This window comes from Entelurus aequoreus, linkage group LG26 (genome assembly GCF_033978785.1).
Source record: "Entelurus aequoreus isolate RoL-2023_Sb linkage group LG26, RoL_Eaeq_v1.1, whole genome shotgun sequence".
In the NCBI taxonomy this organism is placed as follows: domain Eukaryota; kingdom Metazoa; phylum Chordata; class Actinopteri; order Syngnathiformes; family Syngnathidae; genus Entelurus; species Entelurus aequoreus.
In genome coordinates, this window is record NC_084756.1 from 8,398,832 (window position 1) to 8,417,520 (window position 18,689).

The 18,689-nt window shown below is 41.8% G+C and overlaps 1 protein-coding gene across 3 annotated transcripts in view; it reads right to left on the minus strand.

The window, feature by feature from the left end:
• Window positions 1-18,689, minus strand: part of kif5ab (kinesin family member 5A, b) — a 362,881-nt gene that overhangs the window by 52,209 nt on the left and 291,983 nt on the right. The gene's annotated exons all lie outside the window — the stretch shown is intronic.

An 18,689-nucleotide genomic window follows, 5' to 3' on the forward strand; every position in this document is an offset into this window, starting at 1 on the left:
TAACTGAACGGGGCATAGAAAATGAAGCAGTGTGACTATTCAATGTCATTGGTGTTCAGCACTCAAGTCCCGCCACCCCTAGAACAAGGTAGCACTAGAGATGCTCAACTCCACCTCTGAGGACATCTCCAGAGATGCATGGTTGGCAGCAGCTTGGAAGCAGGAGTGGGAGTCGGCCGGAACCCTCCCGAGTCCACCGCTACATTTGGGACCCAGGAGATGGCGCCATCGGAGGAGACGACCTACCACGCCGACAATGGATCACACTGAACCGTCTAAAGCAGGGGTGTCCAAACTTTTTCCACTGAGGGCCACACACGGAAATATTTAAGCATACGGGGGCCATTTTGATATTTTCCCAATTTCAAACCATAACAAAATATATTGTTTTGTTTTTTTTAACCTTTAGGGCTCCCGGGGACCAGTCAAGGGTCAAGGGTCTCAGTCATTAAAATGTTAAAAAATAAGTCAAATTATTATTATTATTTTTTACAGTATATCTCTATATCAACTTCAGGTTGATATCAAGTAAAAAAAAACAAACAGGTTTTATGCCTTTTTTGTCAAAGACAACTTTGTTTTTTATAGTAAAACTGAAATATGCAGTATTTAGTAATTAGAGCCCTAAAAGATCAATAATGCAGGACACCATTGATTTGAATTATTTAATATTTTTGAGTAATCACAGTGAAAAGTTAAATAAAATCCCACTAAATATATTTGGGATCCAAAAGGTCTCCCACTCATAAAGTGATACATTTTTATTAGTTGTTTTTTTTACTTTTCACTCTTAAATTACAAGATCAACTTCAGATATATCTGTCGATTTTACGTTTGAACTATTATTTTGTTTGTTTTATGCTCTTTTGTCAAATAAAACTTTTATGGTTTTATATGGCAACCACACAATATATGCAATATTTTTTCCACATAAAACATTTTAAAGTGACATTTTTTAAAGTAATAATTCATTGTAAGATAGATTTTTGGTCTTTTTTTTTTTCTCGAGCAATGGCAAAAAAAATAAAAATAAACAAAGCCAAAAGAAGAAAAAAAACAGCCTGCATGGCAGCTTTGTGTCAACATTGCAACTTTTTCTTGTTAGATTTCACCTGATTCCAATTTTTTAAAATGTTTTTTTTAATTTTTACAATACTATAAATGTTGCCATTTTTGCAGAATGTGTGGGGGGCCGGTAAACGATTAGCTGCGGGCCGCAAATGGCCCCCGGGCCGCACTTTGGACACCTCTGGTCTAAGGAGTGCGGTCGGTCGCTTTGGGTCATCAATGAAGACGTGGGGCTTGGCGGACAGTGCGGCATGCGAGTGTGGTGACCCAGAGCAGACCGCCGACCATATAATCAACATCTGCCCCTTATATGGACCGCCCTCGGAAGCCAGCCTCTTCCACCTAGGACCAGAGATGCGGGTATGGCTACGCGACACCCAGTTGGACATCTGACATTACACAAAAGATGTCACATTGGTGTTTGCAAACGTGTCTCCATTTGTGTTGTTCTTCAAATTTCTAGTTCCTTTTCTTACTTACAGCACTCAATGACATCAAACAGCAGGGATTGATTCACACCGTATTTGTGCTTGTAAACTGCATAAAGTGATATAAATACACGCACCCTCAAAATGTCAATTTCACTCATTTATTACCAAAACTGATCCACATTAATATAAAGATAATAAATTAAAGGAAATATTTTGTTTGTTTCACAACACTTCAGTCACCTTTCATTAAGCATATCTAGCCTTATAACTGTGGCTATGATAAGAAATTAACAAAAAGACAAAAGTTAACTTTTTTTTGCTTTCACTGAGGTAGCCAGACAAGTTAAGTAGACAACGGAAATAATAGAGCAAGAAATGCATGCAAACAAACTACAAAATCATTCATATTAACTCAGCTTTAAGTTGTGAACAAGGTTACAAATTATACATTACATGACCTCCACAGTACAAACAAGTCCAATAATGTAGCCATTTTAATGCAATTAACCAAAACGACAAAATGTTTTAACTGAGGTAGTCAGACAAGTTAAGTAGACCAAAATAATGGAGCAAAAAAATACATTGAACCATGTTGGATAAAAACTCAAAATCATTCTGTGGAGGGAGATGGGGCCAGCACTGTCTGCAGGAGCAAAGGTCACCGCCTCTGTCCATGGTGCTGAGGGCAGAGCACCATCAGACGGGGGCGTGGCAGTGCTGACGGCGAGACACAGCTGGCAGGTGATTAGATTTCACGGGTGGTACGTGTTAATCTAATCATCTGTTGTCTTTAACAGTAAGCGGCCGGGAGCAGGAGGGGAGAGAGGATACGGACGTGACTGAAAAGTCACGTTCTGCGAAAGAAAACTGTTGTTAAAAACATATGATCATTAAACCCTGTTAAAACCTCCACGCTTGGATCCTGTGCCGTGTCTGACAGTGCAAATTAATTTCCTTTTTGCATACTTTGCAGCAGGCTACACGTGGATTTGGTCCACGTTTTATCCAAAGTTTGTATTTGTCATTTTCCATCCAATGTTCATTAAAACGACATGGACTGATGCACCACTGTCCTCTTGGGGGCAACACAGAGCCGTACATATACGGCTCTGGCATGACAACAACCTAATTAATGTAAGGGCTCCTGCAAAGCCAACAGATCAAGCGTGTAGCTTTCATTTTTAAGGAAACTTATTTAATTGTTTTCAATTGTATAATTAGCCTATTGAGTCAGACTGCCGAGAAATATGATGAACATTTCCAAGCATTCACAAGCACTTCACCCAAAATTCAAGCATTTTTCAAACCTTGAAAGCACAACATTTAAATCCAAGCATTTTCAAGGTTTTTAAACACCCGTACGAACCCTGGTTCTTACTCTTTCTGGAAAATAATCACATTACATTCACAGCTCTTCCAAAAGCATGTCTGAGAAGCACTGCAAAAGGTAATGTTTTGTTTGGCGTCAGTGAAATAACTAATCAGCCTCAGCAGCTTAGTGACCCTGCAGGCGTATCCTCCTCACAGACCACACACAATAAGTGATCTAAAACACAGACGTAATCACATTATAGGTTACCAAAATCGCACACCATATCAAATAAGTGAAAAAAAGCATCGCTTCGCCACTGGTTTGACCCAGATTACCTCCATTTTTAAACTCAAATTTGTCAAATAGATCATATTTAATGAAAACTTAAAAAGCACAGCTGTTCCAAACTTATGACTTTAAAACGTAGTATCACATCACATTATATTTTAATCATGTATGTACTTTTAAAGGCCTACTGAAATGAATTTTTTTTATTTAAACGGGGATAGCAGATCCATTCTATGTGTCATACTTGATCATTTCGCGATATTGCCATATTTTTGCTGAAAGGATTTAGTAGAGAACATCGACGATAAAGTTTGCAACTTTTGGTCGCTGATAAAAAAAAGCCTTGCCTATACCGGAAGTAGCGTGACGTCGCAGGTTGAAAGGCTCCTTACATTTCCCCATTGTTAACACCAGCAGCAAGAGCGATTATGACCGAGAAAGCGACGATTACCCCATTAATTTGAGCGAGGATGAAAGATTTGTGGATGAGCAACGTGAGAGTGAAGGACTATAGTGCAGTGCAGGACGTATCTTTTTACGCTCTGACCGTAACTTAGGTACAAGGGCTCATTGGATTCCACACTTTCTCCTTTTTCTATTGTGGATCATGGATTTGTATTTTAAACCACCTGGGATACTATGTCCTCTTGAAAATGAGAGTCGAGAACACGAAATGGACATTCACAGTGACTTTTATCCCCACGACAATACATCGGCGAAGCTCTTTAGCTACGGAGCTAACGTGATAGCATCGGGCTTAACTACAGATAGAAACAAAAGAAATCAACCCCTGACTGGAAGGATAGACAGAAAATCAACAATACTATTAAACCATGGACATGTAACTACACGGTTAATGCTTTCCAGCCTGGCGAAGCTTAACAATGCTGTTGCTAACGATGCCATTGAAGCTAACTTAGCTACGGGACCTCACAGAGCTATGCTAAAAACATTAGCTATCCACCTACGCCAGCCAGCCCTCATCTGCTCATCAACACCCGTGCTCACCTGCGTTCCAGCGATCGACGGAGCGACGAAGGACTTCATGCGGTCGGCGGCTAGCGTCGGATAGCGCGTCGGCTATCCAAGTCAAAGTCCTCCTGGTTGTGTTGCTGCAGCCAGCCGCTAATACACCGATCCCAAATACAGCTTTCTTCTTTGCAGTCTTCATTGTTCATTAAACAAATTGAAAAAGATTCACCAACACAGATGTCCAGAATACTGTGGAATTTTACGATGAAAACAAATGTCCGAATACTTCCGTTTCAACCATTGACGTCACGCGCATACGTCATCATATCTAGACGTTTTCAGCCGGAAGTTTAGCGGGAAATTTAAAATTGCACTTTATAAGTTAACCCGGCCGTATTGGCATGTGTTGCAGTGTTAAGATTTCATCATTGATATATAAACTATCAGACTGCGTGGTCGGTAGTAGTGGCTTTCAGTAGGCCTTTAAGCTGTATTTTCTCCGTTTTGTGTTTTTTTGTTTTGCTATTTTATACACTCGTATTGTTTTTTTCTCCAAGTTAAGCGTCTTTGAGATTTTGAAAATGCATGTATTAGGATTCTTAAAAGACTGCACACACCTATATTTGGCCAGTTTTTCAAAGATGAAACTCTTTGGCGTGGATGCCAGGTGTCATGTTTGGAGCAAAACAAGCACCATCCCTACAGTGAAGCATGGTGGTGGAAGAATCATGCTGCGGGGATGTTTTTCAGCGACAGGAACTTGGAGACGAGTCAGGATAGAGGGAAAGATGAATGCAGACACCCGAGATGAAAACCAATGCTGCCCATCCAACCTGATGGAGCTTGAGAGGTGTTGCAAAGAGGAGCGGGTGAAACTGTCCAAAGATAGGTGGCATTCAAAAAGACTTGAGGCTGTCATTTCTGCAAAAGGTGCATCAACAAAATATTGACTAAAGGCTATGAATACTTACACTATATTGCCAAAAGTATTTGGCCACCCATCCAAATGATGAGAATCAGGTGTCCTAATCACTTGGCCCGGCCACAGGTGTATAAAATCAAGCACTTAGGCATGGAGACTGTTTCTACAAACATTTGAGAAAGAATGGGCCGCTCTCAGTGATTTCCAGCGTGGAACTGTCATAGGATGCCACCTGTGCAACAAATCCAGTCGTGAAATTTCCTCGCTCCTAAATATTCCAAAGTCAACTGTCGGCTTTATTATAATAAAATGGAAGAGTTTGGGAACAACAGCAACTCAGCCACCAAGTGGTAGGCCACGTAAACTGACAGAGAGGGGTCAGCGGATGCTGAAGCGCATAGTGCAAAGACTTTCCGCACAGTCAGTTGCTACAGAGCTCCACACTTCATGTGACCTTCCAATTAGCCCACGTGCAGTATGCCCAGAGCTTCATGCAATGAGTTTCCATGGCCGAACAGCTGCATCTAAGCCATACATCACCAAGTCCAATGCAAAGCGTGGGATGCAGTGGTGTAAAGCACGTCACCACTGGACTCTAGAGCAGTGGAGACGCCTTCTCTGGAGTGATGAATCACGCTTTTCCATCTGGCAATCTGATGGACAAGTCTGGGTTTGGAGGTTGCCAGGAGAACGCTACATTTCGGACTGTAGTGTGCCGAGTGTGAAATTTGGTGGAGCAGGAATTATGGTGTGGGGATGTTTTTCAGTAGTTGGGCTTGGCCCCTTAGTTCCAGTGAACTAACTAACTAACTAATACTAACTAACAACTAACTTTGAATGCTCCAGGATACCAAAACATTTCGGACTATTCCATGCTCCCAATCTTGTGGGAACTGTTTGGAGCGGGCCCCTTCCTCTTCCAACATGACTGTGCACCAATGCACAAAGCAAGGTCCATAAAAACATGGATGACAGAGTCTGGTGTGGATGAACTTAACTGGCCGGCACAGAGTCCTGACCTGAACCCGATAGAACACCTTTAGGATGAATTAGATCAGAGACTGAGAGCCAGGCCTTCTCCACCAACATCAGTGTGTGACCTCACCAATGCGCTTTTGGAAGAATGGTGGAAAACTCCTATAAACACACTCCGCAACCTTGTGGACAGCCTTCCCAGAAGAGTTGAAGCTGTAATAGCTGCAAAAGGTGGACCCACATCATATTGAATCCTATGGGTTAGGAATGGGATGGCACTTCAAGTTCATATGTGAGTCAAGGCAGGTGGCAAAATACTTTTGGCAATGTAGTGTATATATATTTTTCTGCCAAAATAGAATACATTTGAATACATACATACATCATGCATCATTATGGCGCCGATGAAGGCTGCCTCGGTGCTCTCGTGCGCTTTGTTTTGTTTGTTTTTGTACATAAATTGGGTGCTCTTACACCCGTGAAGAGCTACTCAACATGAGATCCACCATCCCTATGGACTTGTTACCGGTCATCTTAGCGTCAGCTGCGGATTTGGTCCATTCTGTGCTCAAAAGAGGGAAACCGCATCGAAGAGGAAAGCGAGCGGGCGCACTTGTCCGTCTTCGCGGACGGGGATTACGCACGCCTCTACCAGGCATCTTCCTCTCCAACGTCCGCTCACTTGCCAACAAGATGGATGAGCTAGCGTTGCTGATGAGAAGGAACAAAGACTTCTCCTCATCCTGTGTGTTGTGTTTCACGGAGACTTGGCTGAGCGCAAGTGTCCCGGACAGCGCGCTTCAACTGGAGGGCTTTCATCTCCTCCGCGCGGACCGAGACGCGGCGCTCTCTGGCAAAAAAAGAGGCGGGGGACTATGCTTCTTTATCAACAATAGCTGGTGCATAGACGTGACTGTGATTTTTAAACACTGTTCTTCTTCTCTGGAATATTTATTCATCCACTGTAAGCCCTTTTACTCACCGCGTGAGATTGTTTCATTCATTCTCGTGGCTGTTTACATCCCGCCCGGCACGCGTGCTCGCAGGACAGATCTTACATGTGGAACGGTCTTTTCCTGACTCTCTTGTTATCGTGCTTGGTGACTTTAACAAGAGAAATTTGAGCCAGGAATTACCAAAGTATAGACAGTTTATTAAATGCCCGACCAGAGAGGAGACATTGAGCAAGGCTTTTCATGCAGTCCCGCGCGCTGCTCTTGGACTATCAGATCACGTGATGGTGCACTTAATCCCTTCATACAGACAGAGACTGAAACTGGCTAAACCTGTTATGAGGAACATTAAGTGTTTCACCGCCGAGTCTGTGGACGAGTTGCGTGCTTGTTGGGAAACGACAGACTGGGAGGCAATTGGAGCGGCCACGAACAATCTGGACGAGTATACGGACACTGTGACCTCATACATACAGTTCAATGAGGCGCGCATCATTCCAACGCGCACCAGGGTTTGTTATAACAACGACAAGCCCTGGTTCACACCCAAGCTCCGACAGCTGCGCAAGAAGAAGGAGGCTGCGTGGAGAAGCGGGGACCGAAGTACATACAGAGAAGCGAAGTACCACTTCACCAGGGAAGTGGAGAAAGCTAAATCTGTGTACTCTAACCGTCTACAGGAACAGTTCCGCTCCAATGATTCTGCGGCAGTTTGGAGAGGTCTAAGGGCCCTTACGAACTATAAGCCCAAAACCCCCCAGGCCCTGAATGACCGGACTCTCGCTCAGGGCCTCAACACACATTACTGTCGTCATGAACGGCCTTCAGCTCATCAAAGCCATGCTCCCCCCACCATCACCCTCCCCACCAATGCCAGCACATCATTAAAGGAGTTAAATGACTCAAAGGACTCCAATGACATCACAGGACTCCAAAAACATCATAAGACTGTAAAGACCCTCTCCATTAAAGAAGATAATGTACGCCGGCAGTTCTTGAAGCTGAATACGCGGAACGCCCCCGGGCCGGATGGTGTCTCCCCCTCCACTCTCAGACACTGTGCGGACCAGCTGGCTCCTGTCTTCACTGACATTTTTAACACCTCTCTGGAGCTATGCCGCGTGCCGTCCTGCTTTAAGACCTCTACCATTGTCCCTGTCCCCAAGAAAGCACGGATCACAGGACTAAATGACGTCTGTGGTCATGAAGTCCTTTGAGCGCTTGGTCCTGCCCCACCTCAAGGACATCACCGCCCCCCACCTGGACCCACTGCAGTTCGCCTACAGAGCCAACAGGTCTGTGGATGATGCAGTGAACCGGGCCCTCCACTTCATCCTGGAGCATCTGGACTCCCCAGGAACCTACGCTAGGATCCTGTTTGTGGACTTCAGCTCTGCCTTCAACACCATCCTCCCTGGACTGCTACGAGACAAGCTCTACCAGCTCAGCGTGCCCGACTCCCTCTGCAGTTGGATTAATGACTTCCTGACAGACCGAAGACAGCACGTACGGCTGGGGAAAATTGTCTCGGACAGTCGAACCACAAACACTGGTACTCCTTAGGGCTGTGTACTCTCCCCCTGGCTCTTCTCCCTGTATACAAACTGCTGCACCTCCAGTCACCAATCCGTAAAACTGCTCAAGTTTGCGGATGACACCACCCTCATCGGGCTCATCTCGAATGGCGATGAGTCCGCCTACAGGAGAGAGGTGGACCGGCTGACGTCCTGGTGCAGCCTCAACAACCTGGAGCTGAACGCCCAGAAAACAGTGGAGATGATCATGGACTTCAGGAAAGTCACGGCCCCACCATCCCCCCTCACCCTGATTGACTCTCCCACCCCCGTCCCCATTGTGGACTCCTTCCGTTTCTTGGGCTCCACCATCACCCAGGACCTCAAGTGGGAGCTGACCATCAGCTCCCTCATCAAGAAGGCCCAGCAGAGGATGTACTTCCTGCGGCAGCTGAGGAAACTTAAGGTGCCGACCGAGATGCTGGTGCAGTTTTACTCAGCCATCATAGAGTCCATCCTGACCTCCTCCATCACAGTGTGGTTCCCCGGCGCCACAGTCCAGGATAAGAATAGACTGCAGCGCATCGTACGTGCTGCTGAGAAGGTGATTGGCTGCAAGCTCCCATCCCTCCAGGACTTGTTCTCCTCCAGGACCAGGAGGCATGTGGGTCGGATCACAGCTGACTCTTCTCACCCTGGACACAAACTATTCTCCCCTCTCCCCTCAGGCAGGAGCCTACGCTCCATCCAGACCCACACCTCCCGCCACCTGAACAGTTTTTTCCCCTCGGCCATCAGGCAAATGAACAATAACTCCTAACAGCAGCTCCTTGAATTCCTTGAATCCCTTCTAAGTCTATCTGATAGCTCAGTCACAGCTCTTTTTATACCAAATATGTGTTATATGTGTTTTATGTCGCACGTTTGCACCAAGAAAAATTCCTAGTTTGTGAACCCGTTCTCAAACAATGGCAATAAAACTAAAACTATTCTGATTCTGATTTAGTAAGAAAAGTTACAGCACTTTATTGATACATATTATTTCCAGGCTTTCGAGGGCCAAATATAATGAAATGGCGGGCCACATCTGGCCCCCGGGCCTTGAGTTTGACACAGAGCTGTGGTGGGTGGTCTTAGCAATGACGCTTGGAGGATTGCCAGTGAGTAATGTAATCTACAATAGAAGACACTATATTGAGTGACACGAGTGCAAAGGCGACTATATGGCTGTTAATTCATGTTTAGAGGGCTCTAATAATGTTAAAAAAAAAAGTCGTAAACAAATGAGTTTACAATTGTCAAATGAGCGGCGATAAATGAGGGATAACAATATTAGAGTACAAACAAAGTAGTTTTAGCCAGTTTGAGGACAGTAGCGTTCCCATCCAGGGAGGGAACTAATAAAAAGAGCACAGTGCCTGCATGCAGCTTAGTGATTACAATGATAGAACTCTGCTTAGTCTGAGACTTTTGTTGATTTATGAGCAGAGATTGTGTCTGCAGTTCCAGCAGCAGGAAGAGATGAACTCCCTGCAGCCTCACCAAGATTGGATCACTGCTGCAGTGCACCTCTCAGCCAGAAAAAGAAGATGAAAGGCATTTGAATCTCAAGTCATCTAAATTTGAACGAAAGAAGGGAAAACTTAAAGGGGAGCTGCAGTATTTTTTGTAAATTTTGGAATCATTCACAATCCTTATGTGAGACAAAACATGTGTCTTTCTCTTTTTGTATGCATTTGAAATCATTTTAAATCGTAAACAAATGCTAGTAAGAGGGGGCTAACAATGCAGGTAATGTTGATGTGTTCTATTCCGCCTAAAAATACTCTTATAAACGTCCAAAAACGTCATGTCATGACCTGTTAGATTTGGAATATTGTTTTTCCTGTCTTTAATTTTTATTTCTGTTTCAACACGCCTTCCTTCCTTTGTTGTGAGCGCTGATGATACACACCTGCCTCTGATTGGTGATCAGGAGACTCACCTGTCTCTGATCACGAATCAGAGGGGGTTCTCAGTCGGAGTTGGACGATTTTCATTGCTTTGTACGTCTGTACTCTATAGCTCCCAGTCAGTGGAACGCTCTCCCTGACCACCTGGGGGCACCACAGACTGTGGATGCTTTTTAAAAAAGGCTTAAAAACCATCCTTAAAAAAAAAAAAAAAGCCCTTTGTTAAATTGATGTGTGATAGTTCTAGCTATTAGGCTGTTCTAGTTTTTATTTTATTTTACTATTTATTTTACTCGTTGGGGACAGGTATTTGTTGTTCTAGCTTTGTTTTTGTTTTTTTAAATGCAACGTAGCACTTTAAAATTGTTTGTTCAATGTAAAGTGCTTTTACAAATAAAATCTATTATTATTATTATTACTATTAATATAGCCTTCCTTGTGCACTTCTTAGCTGCTCTAGTTTTGATTATTAAATACATTTTTGCCTGAATGCCCTTTCCTGTCTCTGCATCTTGGGGTCACGACTACCGCAACAACGCGGTAAAATGTATGTGTAATGTAATTATAAAATGTAATATTTACTTATTTTGCTCATTTTTAGCATTACGGCTCATCGATGCATAGGCGTATCACAACGTTCGCTATTTTCTTTAGCAACACCAACACTCCTACTCATGTCAGACTTCATGAGAGAAAACAACGACTACTTTAGGACAAATGATGATCCAGAACCTTTTATTTTTGAGCCTGAGGATGAGCTACAAGATTTACAAGCTGTGTGCTAAAGAGCTTAAGCTTCGTGTAGCAGTATTGCGAAGTGCTGAACAAGAAATACAATCACCTACAGTATAATGTCTGCTCGCACTGGAATGCCGACTGGTGGGATGTTTATATCTTTCAGCACAAGACTTGTGTTCCCCGTTTGGATTATAAATCCATCATAATCTTCACTTCTCAGGTAAAAGAAGCAAATGACCATAGTGTCACGATTTCCTAGGGATGTCTTCAGGTCTAATTTGAATTTCGAAGTTGACTAACTTCTCGGTTTAGGACCACAACCTCTTACTATACATGTAAGATGCATGATTCATGAACTAGCACACACGTTTACCAACTCGGAGGCTATGTCAATAGATACATAAACTACAGTAGTTACCTCTCAGTAATCATTGCGCCTAAAAGTAGTTCCTCGGCATTAGCTCTTACACTAACAATGTTGTAAAACTTGGTTAAGGCTATGTCTACACTAAGTCGTTTAACCCCTTGAACTAATAATTATTTAGCCTAAGCCTCGTTTCAGCCACACTAAACTATTGTTTAAGGTCCCCCTCCTCGGACGAACTTTTATATGGGTAAGTCAGCCGTGTATTGAATATCCGGCACTTAGCTTTGTATGGACTCATTGATCGTTTACAAACTGAGTTTGGAGAAGAAGTGACGCCAGAAAGACCGCGCCCCACACAGGAAGTGACGTCAGAAAGAACGCGCCACAGCCAGCTTGATAATAAAGCGGTTTCGTAACTCGGAGCTAACCACTGGAAATATGAAGGTGAGTCATCCAGACATGCCCGTGTTTCTCCTTCTTCTACATGTACAGACGCTTGTGGAAATCACACATGAATGCCTTAAGAGAAAGCCATTGCAGCTATTTGGGATACAACACTTCTCAGACGGCAAGTGAACTTTCCAATGTCCAGGTCAGCTGTGATTCTAATTAGCGAAAACTTTGTCCAATTGTCGAAGGAGAGACAACGAGAATGCGGGCTCCTGTGGATGTGATAAAAAAGGTAGCGTGTGCTTTGTATTACCTGGCCGTCGAGGGAAGACTACGGAAAACAGCGAAATGCTTTTGGACTGGCAAAGCAGACTGTATCAGTTATTGTCCGCCATGTATGTCGCGGACTCAACGTCTAGGTCCAGAGTATATGAAGTCACCAAAAAGGAATGGACAATGAAGGTAAAGGCAAAAGCGCGAGGAGTGTCCTGACCAGATATCTACATCCCGAGTTTGATTGTTGTCAAATGTTCTTTATCACATTGTTTACGTGTGCGATAAAGATTTGATTAATTTATGATGTCTCAGGTGTGATTCACTACAATAGGGCCCCACAGCACACTGGATTCCGGTTAATTGAAATACCACAACACTGGATATTGTTCAGATAAGTTACATTTAAGAACTTGCACACAAAGCAACACTGGAGGTGACTTAGTCGTGCGCATTTTCCGCGCATGCGTATTACGTCGCGTTGCGGGGGTCTTAAACGGTGGCATTGTTGTGTGTGGAAACGGATAAGGTTAGGTGGGATTTACCCTGGATTACCTTATCCGCCTTAGTGTAAACGGGGCCTAATACTCAGGTCGCGGCATGTAAATGGAGTATTGTTGGCTTTTTTTGGATGCCTTTCCGAGGGCTTTATGGGTTTAACCCTTGTGTGGTGTTCGGGTCTGTGGGACCCGTTTTAATTTTTTATTCAAAGAAAAATGATACAATTAATTAATTTTTCAAACTGAGACTCACTGACTTTGGCTTATTTTCTGTGAAGAACATATATCAGAATACATATTAAACGACCACACACCATACACCCCCCCCTACACATTTCTATTACATATAAGATGTCCGGGGCTAATAGAAGTGTGGAAATTGATGTTCTGTGTACCACACACACACACACACACACACACACACACACACACACACACACACACACACACACACACACACACACACACACACACACACACACACACACACACACACACACACACACACACACACACACACACACACACACACACACACACACACACAGCAGGCCTAGACAGGAGGAGGACAGAGTGTAGGTACACAGAACATCAGAGGGTCAAATGTGCGAGAAAATGAGAGCAGACAGTGTTGACAAACAATGTTGCAACCTTGTGTGGGAACCGCAGGTGCAGAAACACCAAATGCCTTACATTCAAACACTTTTATGTTATAACACTGAACAGATGTTTATTGGGATAAGGTAAACATCTGTTCAGTATTTCAACATAAAAGTGTTTGATTGTGAGGCATTAAAAGCCACAAAATGCAACGGGTCCATCAGACCCACAAACGCTGGCTGAGTAACAACAATGTGAACGTTTCACAAAAGTTAATAGATGACTCCCATTAGCTGCATTGTTTGCCGTCGAGTAAGAGCTGTGTTTTACAATTTGAAATACGCAAGAAAGGGAAAGACGTCTGTTTTCTTGTCTAGCTTTAAGATTGTGAATGATGGGCAGGACTCCAAAAAAGTGCACTTCCCCATTGAAAGTCAAACACAATTTGGAATTGTAGGTAGAAGAAGTTCAGATGTAAGAGTATGTGTTGAGTCATGTTGGTGAGCTCCAGCATTAGAATCACTTCATTTGCATTGACTCAAGCGTCTTCTCCTGTGCCGCTTAGATTCCCAGAAGGCACCTTGGCACTTGAACGCTTGCGTGTTCTCCAAGGAGACGCTTGTGTGAAGTTGCTGCACTCGGCTGATTGATGATTCTGAGAGATGTTTTCAGCTGAGAACAATGACGGATGATGCACAATGCTCGCACTGTTTCATTTGTCTGGTTCTTTTTTCCATCTACTTCAAATGCATTTTCAGGTTCCAATTAGAGATCGACCGCTTATCGGCCTTGTTAATTATAAGCACGGATATTTGGCATTTTGACTGCATGTGTGATCTGTTTGTGTCTTTTTTTTAAATTCGGTATCTGACTTTTTTTTCTCCATTTTTTAAATTTACAACTACAAAATAACCTTAATCAGCAGACGCACTATATACATACAGTCGCGATCAAAAGTTTACATACACTTGTAAAGAACATAATGCCATGGCTGTCTTGAGTTTCCAATCATTTCTACAACTCTTATTTTTTTGTGATAGAGTGATTGGAGCACATGCTTGTTGGTCACAAAAAACATTCATGAAGTTTGCTTCTTTAATGAATTTATTATGGGTCTACTGAAAATGTGAGCAAATCTGCTGGGTCAAAAGTTAATATTTGCTTACATGTCCCTTGCAAGTTTCCTGCAATAAGGCGCTTTTGGTAGCCATCCACAAGCTTCTGCTTGAATTGTTGACCACTCCTCTTGACAAAATTGGTGCAGTTCAGCTAAATGTGTTGGTTTTCTGACATGGACTTGTTTCTTCAGCATTGTCCACACATTTAGGTCAGGACTTTGGAAGGCCATTCTAAAAACGTAACCATTCCTTTATCATTTTTGACAATCTAACCACAGAACTTTCCTCCAGAAGGTCTTATCTTTGTCCATGTGATGTCAGATGAAACAAAAATGTAGCTGTTTGGTCACAATACCCAGCAATATTTATTTATTTATCATTAATATGTTTGGAGGAGAAAAGGTGAGGCCTTTAATCCCAGGAACACCACTCCTACCGTCAAGCATGGTGGTGGTAGTATTATGCTCCGGGCCTGTTTCGCTGCCAATAGAACTGGTGTTTTACAGAGAGTAAATGGGACAATGAAAAAGGAGGATTACCTCCAAATTCTTCAGGACAAGCTAAAATCATCAGCCCGGAGGTTGGGTCTTGGGCGCATTTGGGTGTTCCAACAGGACAATGACCCCAAACACACGTCAAAAGTGGTAAAGGAATGGCTAAATCAGGCTAGAATGAAGGTTTTAGAATGGCCTTCCCAAAGTCCTGACTTAAAGGTGTGGACAATGCTGAAGAAACAAGTCCATGTCAGAAAACCAACACATTTAGCTGAACTGCACCAATTTTGTCAAGAGGAGTGGTCAAAAATTCAACCAGAAGCTTGTGGATGGCTACCAAAATACCAAATATTAACATTGCTGTATGTATACTTTTGATTTGGTCACATTTTCAGTAGACCCATAATAAATTCATAAAACAAGCACACTTCATGAATGTTTTTTGTGGCCAACAAGTATGTGCTCCAATCACTCTATCACAAAAAAATATGAAATGATTGGAAATGAAATGATTGGAAACTCAAGACAGCCATGACATTATGTTCTTAACAAGTGTTTGTAAACTTTTGATCGCGACTGTATATGATGCCAGTATTTACAAAATGCTATTGTAAAGTCTATAGAACCATATTTTCCGGGAAAAAGAGTGCACCGGTATTTAAGCCGCACCCACCAAATTTTAGAATAAATAGCCACACCGGACTATAAACTGCAGATATATGCTGGCACAAAAGATTTTGTAAATATGTATTTGCATTAATTGTTTCCAAACGTTGTCTGTAACAAACAGAAGTCATGGTCATGGACCCACCAGCTGTGGAAGCCAGCTCTCCAATCAGCTAAACAGTCTCAATAACTCCAAGGTGACCTTTTGGTGAATTTACAAAACTGAAACAGTATTAAACGAATGCGATTGTAGGACAATAATGCTAACACAGACACGTGTAAGCATATTTGCCAATGCTAAGATTGCTAGCTTGACTGCATCACTATAGCACGTACAAATATGCATGAAAACAGTCCTACAAACATCACACATGGGACTGTTCAATAAAGAGAATAGAATATAAAACACTTTTTTTGTCATTGCACATTAGCAACAACAAAATTGCGAAATACTGGAATATTTTTTTCGTCATGTGCTGCAGGAAGCGAACTCGTCCAAAAGATGGCGCCATAGGACAAACAATGACACACCTTTTCAGTGTCTCTGTCGGGGTTTTATGAAACATATTTTTTTAATACAAAACAGTATGGCTGTTAGCGAAGAAACATGGATAAATTAGCCGCACGGTGCAAAGGGTCGGAAAAAAAGTAGCATCTTATAATACGGAAAATATGGTAACAACCACTGCTCAACCACCATCCCTTTTGCCCTGCAGGAGAAAAGTTATGTTTTGTTTTTTTTACCGCAGTACGCAGCCCTCCCTTTATGTCCTTCTTGCAGTGCTGGTCTCCTACAGTATAATCTAAAACTACACATTTTTGCTGGGAAATCCAATTTTGTCCTAATTTTTTGCCATCTTCTTGGTTACCTTTTGTTTGTTTTCGCGACTGCAGCTCGACAAGCCTCCGCAACACTCTGAGCATCATTAGACGCACGCGGCGAGTTTCATGTTACCATATTTCCCGGACTATAAAGCGCACTTAAAATATTTGAATTTTTTTCTAAACTCAAAAGTGCACCTTATAACCTGGTGCGCCTAATGTACAGATGAATTCTGGTTTCGCTTACTGACCTCAAATCAGATGGAAGTCAAACATAATAGATATATGTGTAGACTGCACTATGATGGCAATATGACTCAAGTAAACACCAACATTTTATATGTTCCATTAAAAATATAGAACATTACACAGGGCGCTCAAAAACCTATCAAAATGTTTTAGTGCGACTTTGGTAAGCTATGAAGCCGCACCGCTTGATGGATTGTCGGCGCATTAAACATACAAGTATTATTATGGTGTGTGTATAAGGTAAGACATATCATCTGGCGTTTTGTTTCGCGATATTATGCAAAAGCCACTTTTCTTAGCTTCTGGTATCTGCTGATCTGTATTTGGGATCTGCATAAATCCTGAAAAAGTGCGCTCTTTAAGTCAATTAGTGCGCGAGGAATATATATGTATGAATACATATATACATATATATATATATATATATATATATATATATATATATATATATATATATATATATATATATATATATATATATATATATATATATATATCAGTGACGTGCGGTGAAGTTCATGACTGGCGAGGCACTGACTTCATCACAGTCAGATTTACAAACATATGAACCCTAAAGAGTATCTTATTCACCATTTGATTGGCAGCAGTTAACAGGTTATGTTTAAAAGCTCATACCAGCATTCTTCCTTGCTTGGCACTCAGCATCAAGGGTTGGAATTGGGGGTTAAATCACCAAAAATTATTCCCGGGCGCAGCGCCGCTGCTGCCCACTGCTCCCCTCACCTCCAAGGGGGTGATCAAGGGATGGGTCAAATGCAGAGGACAAATTTCACCACACCTAGTGTGTGTGTGACAATCATTGGTACTTAACTTTAACTTTACACTTACAAACTGTAGCACACAAAAAAGCACATTTAATAAAAAAAACGTTATTATGGTCTTACCTTTACATATAAGTGCGGGAACAGTGGTGTTCGTGTTGGAGGAATTGTGAATGAATGAAATATGAAATCCGTGCTGCAGTCTGCAGATGTACCTAATGTTGTGTCCCTGTTCACGGCTCCTCCGGCGCGAGCATTGTTGTTTTTGCACTTTTTGGCTTCTTGTTAAGTGACTTTTTTTGGGTGGATTCTGTCTTGCACGTGGAGGGTTTGGGTGTGGGCTTTGTTTGGTGTGGCGCTCCCGTCAAGGGTGCATTCTACGGCGGGAGTGCTTTAACCGGCACAAGGAGGCGGGGTTACTGCGAGCCTCCCACAGTGCGTCATCGCAGCAGTTTTATGATTGCTCAGCACAAGAAATACTTTACACACATGCAGTTGTTGACAAAATACACTGTACATTATATACCTCAGCTAACTAAACTATGGAAATGTATAATATAATTCATATAGCAATACGGTCTCACTGCACAGCAGGCCAGCAGTTAGTCGAGTCCACAATCCATGGTGAGGCACAAGTGCCTCAACTGGCTGCTGATCACCACACCGTCTCTTCTCAGTATTTGAACGGCAAATGTGAAAATTTAGCGATTTTGAATAAAAATAATCTAAAACTGGTGAAGTTAAATGGAAAATAACTTTATAGTATAATCACTGAATACATATAACAATTTAATTAATTTTTTTTCTTTTTAATTTTTTTTTCTTTCCATGATGGCAGGTGAGGCCCCACCTCACCTGCCTCTAGTGACCGCACGTCACTGATATATATATATATATATATATATATATATATATATATATATATATATATATATATATATATATATATATATATATATATATATATATATATATATATATATACATCCATCCATCCATCCATCAATCCATCCATCCATTTTCTACCGCTTATTCCCTTCAGTATATATATATATATATATATATATATATATACACACATATAGACCCATATACATATATATATATACATGGACATATACATAGACATATACATATACATATATACACATTTACATATACATATATACACACACACACACACGCACATTTACATATAATATATATATATATATATATATATATATATATATATATATATATATATATATATATATATATATATATATATATATATATATATATATATATATATATATATATA